The 4,159-nt window shown below is 33.3% G+C and overlaps 1 protein-coding gene across 2 annotated transcripts in view; it reads left to right on the top strand.

The window, feature by feature from the left end:
- LOC108969697 (probable serine/threonine-protein kinase DDB_G0267686) overlaps positions 1–4,159 on the top strand; it is an 81,777-nt gene that overhangs the window by 2,164 nt on the left and 75,454 nt on the right. Inside the window, exon 1 of one of the 2 annotated variants that reach the window (XM_018934582.1) lies at positions 386–1,165. The exons of the other annotated variant lie outside the window; for it this stretch is intronic. The gene's annotated coding sequence lies outside the window, so the exon portion shown is untranslated. Of the gene's footprint in view, positions 1–385; positions 1,166–4,159 lie in introns of those variants that run through there. 2 annotated transcript variants of the gene reach the window in all.

The raw sequence follows: 4,159 nt of genomic DNA, 5'->3' as shown, positions 1-4,159 counted from the left end.
TAAATATTAATTTTCGAAAATTAATTTATTATTATTGTTTTTCTTGTTATATTATTGTTTATTTATATATACCATATCATATATATTGCTGTATACTGATTTTATTATATCTAATTTCGTATTTTTGACATTCTTACTTTCTCCTTCATCTTTCACATTGCATTACTGCTAGCATTTTGAAATTTTCTATTGTATCTACATATTTTCTTTTCTTTTTGGTGTGTATTAATAATATATGGGCCAAACCCACTGTACCTGTCAACTGCCTACTTACTCACTTACAACTGAAGCTTATCGCCAATTGGCGTGTAGGTAATTTCTGCGGGTTGTTTTATTACTCTTCTTTTTTCTCGCCCGCCTCCTCCTGTGCACACATTTGTGTTGTTTATTTGTTGACACAAATCGCAATCGCGTACCTTAACAACAAATTCTCCTTATATTTACATATATGTATATGTAGATATGTAGGCATGCATTTAAACAGTGTTATGTATTTCACTGCAAATTTATATACCCGTTTAATAATTAAGTTAAATACTCGTTAATAAGAATGTACGATGTAAATAATATCTGCTCGAAGTGTACCTTGGTACCTCTAGCGTAATAATAATAAAGTGACAGTTGCAAGTGCTGAAAAATGACAACAAAAAGTGCACAACAACAACAATGTGAAATGTGAAAAGTGAAAAAGCAGTCGCATTCGTGTTTTATACATATTGAGAGTGTAGATTTATTTCAATCTTCGCGCGAATTCAAGTGCAATTCAAAGTCGAACAGCAGCTTGTTGTTATTGCTTTTGCTTTCCATTTAATTTTTACAAACGACCTTTACAAGAGAATGTAAAAAACAGTAAAAGCACAACAAATTATAATTTCCCAAGTTGCCTGCTGTGAACACCCTTTGGCCTTTTCATAAATATGCGAACATACCTCATGCCAAAGGTATTCGTGCGTATTCGCTATTATTATAATGTTAGTGGATTATGCGAATAAAAAAATACAACAAATTGCACGAAACTAAAAACAAAAACACGAAAACAATGTTAATACTCCGCTCAGAACTGGATTTTGACAAGTTTAATATTCAACACTACGCGGTGTGGTGGATTACTTGGCATTAATGACGTGAGCCGATTACAATTCTATCGCGAATCTCGAATTAACAGGTAAATATTAAAGACTAAGCAAACTTTCAAAATATCTTTTGTTGATAATATTGGTATTTACTTAATCTATACAAGTTTTGTGCTGCGAATTCTTAGGAACTTAAGAATGGTATTATGGAACTTGACTTTATAAGGAAATCAGCAGCAAAGTAATTTTTTATTCACTAACAGCTTTAAATGAGCTGTGGACTTAATTTTAAAAATATTTGCTGCCCAACTTCTCCCAAGTTGTGAGGACTGAGCTTAATTTTAACATTTAGGACCGTTTTCTCAATGTCTGGTTAGCAGGCATTTTACAGTAAAATCTGGTTAAAAAAGGCTCCTTATCGAAAAAGGGTCTTGGTTAAGTTAACCAAAACTGGCGCAATAATCACATAGAGTGGTCTCAATAATAAAACTATGCCTTAATAGCGATTGGCTACATTTTCAAGTATCTAAGAGATCATTTGATTTCCAACAATCGCGGGTGAGGGTAAGAAATCTTAAAATATTTTTAAGTCAACATTAGACAAGGCTAGAATCTGTGTTACAAATATCTATCAGAATTGATCTTATATCTCTGAGCTTTCATTAGCCTCGTGTAGATGATTAATTTCTTTAAGTACTCGACAAATTCGTTCGTATTAGAGAGATAAGAAAATTAGAGAAACAATTATGTTAGGGTGGTTTCCACTCGCTTATGAATGGTATAAACCCTTTATAGCCCAAAAGTTGAAAAAATTACAGTTCAGCATCATATTTAAAGAATACTCAGTGGAACTCCATAGTATGAGATATTAGAATAGGATTAAAAATCAATGTAATAATATAATATATAATTGCAAAGATTAAAGTGTGATATTAGTTTAAAGATCAAGAGTCTCCGCATTTTCGAAGCGCCTATGTACTTTTCAATATAGATATTTTGTTGTGTCCCACTCGACCTATTACTAATAATTACATTCGAATTACAAAAGTCACTAACATGTAGTGCACTGTACAGATATGCAAACATATGTCTGTCCATTGAACATGGTTTCCATGAGCAATTTGTTTTCATAGGAAAACTCAATTTTTCCTACAATTTGGCTAATGTTAGTTTTTCGCGGTGTGGGCGTTTCAACGGCGCATGGTCAGGACTTAATAAGCTATTCAAGTTTCGTGTTTTTGTGAGGTAACCTTTGTGTGAAAAATATAGTATAAAATACTATCAAAATATTATTTACATATGTATTTACTTATGTAAGTATGTTTATGATGTAAGTCGAATACCACATGTTAGAATTAATTTAGTATGAGAAACTGATGGATAGCGATTTGGCTTTGGTGGTTACTTTTTTTACACACCTTAAAAATATATGGATATGAAATTTCTTTTGGAAATTTCTTGAATATTTGTGAACTTTTAGAGTTCAAAAAACGACCTTGGCTGCAGTGGAAAATGATAAATTGTATTATAGTGACTATATGTTGACTTTCAAAGCGAATCTTGTTTTCGGTTGTACTGGGTCTATGATAATATTACCTGTGAATATCTCTTAGGCTATGACTATTGGCAGAGATGTGTAGGTACGTCTGACTGCTTATTTCATGTCAGAAAATTCTTTGATTAGACCTCTTGCTTTGCTCTCTTTACTTTAACTAATCTAGAGAAGGCCTAACGGCGGACACTAAAGTTTAGAAAAGAAAGAAATAGCCAAATGTTACCTCTCTATACGTTCTTTGGGTATCAAACTGTTCTAAGGGCCTAGATGTAACTAACTTAGTAAATGAACTTCTGCAATATTTACTAAAAAAAAGTCTACAAAACAGTAGCGATTATCAAATACTTTTAATAAGAATTCCAAGATAGCTTCTTAAGGTGCTTATAGACTAGTGCAGAAATCTTTGAAATTTTTAAAAAGTCAAAGAAATTCATAGTAGGTGGAGATCCATTAAATGTATGACATAACAAAAATGAAGGGAAACATTATTTTAGGTGATATGAAGTTTGTCAGAAGCAACGGAGGTGTTTTATCCCAATTTCCGGTAAAATTACGAGTCTTATAGAAAAAATTTATACGGTAAAGTTGTAGGTAGTGAAAAGATACGCATGTTTTTTATAAACAACGCTGGACATAACATCAAGACACTAAATGTGAAAGAATCATTCATTCAGTTGTCAATAATAACTCAATAGGCTTTATATTTATTGAAATCGTTCGTTTAAAATGTGCTTCATCCCAGCATCATTTTTTGTTTACAAAAAACTCTACCGTGTTCCATTAGTTTTTGCTTGTGACCAAACACTACGTTCTTTTTTGAAGAAAAACTCCTGAAACTTCAAATTTAATGGGGAACGTTTATTGTCATTCGAAATGTTTCAGATGGGTAATCCATTGAGTCCAATTTTCGATGAGTCGCTCAAGCATTTCAACTTGTAAGTTGCGAATGACACGTATGATATTTTGCTCCAAGGCCTGAGTCGATTCTCCGCATAGAACTTAGACTACATATCCCCACAGGGAAAAATCTAACGGTATGATATCACATGATCTTGGTGGTCAATCGACCGGCCCAAAACGTAAAATTATCTGCTCACCGAAGTTTTCTCTCAATAAATCCATTGGTTGATGCGATGTGTGAGAAGTGACGTCGTCTTGTTGAAACCAAATGTCACCGAGTTAACGAGCTTCAATTTCAGTCATCAAATATTCAATTATCATTACGTGATAACGGTAACATTTTTGAAATATGAACTGATGATTTCACCGACCCACAAACCATATCAAACCGTTGTTTTTTTTCTGGATGAAATGACAGCTTTTTAATCGATGCAGGCTGCTCTTTGTCCCAAATGCGGCAATTTTGTTTGTAGACATACATACCGCCAAAAGTACATAGAAATTTACCTATATTCTCACAACCTGTTTTTCGCTTATAGCCACGCCCCCGATGGGGCGTTTATCGACCTAGGGGCGAATGATACATTTCCGGAAAGCTCTTCGAATTACCTAACCGGTGCAATTTATTTGA

The sequence above is a fragment of the Bactrocera latifrons genome, unplaced genomic scaffold, assembly GCF_001853355.1.
Source record: "Bactrocera latifrons isolate USDA-ARS-PBARC rearing strain unplaced genomic scaffold, ASM185335v1 scaffold_261, whole genome shotgun sequence".
NCBI lineage: Eukaryota > Metazoa > Arthropoda > Insecta > Diptera > Tephritidae > Bactrocera > Bactrocera latifrons.
Note: the sequence above shows the minus strand (reverse complement) of the source record. Positions and strands in the feature narration are given on the sequence as shown.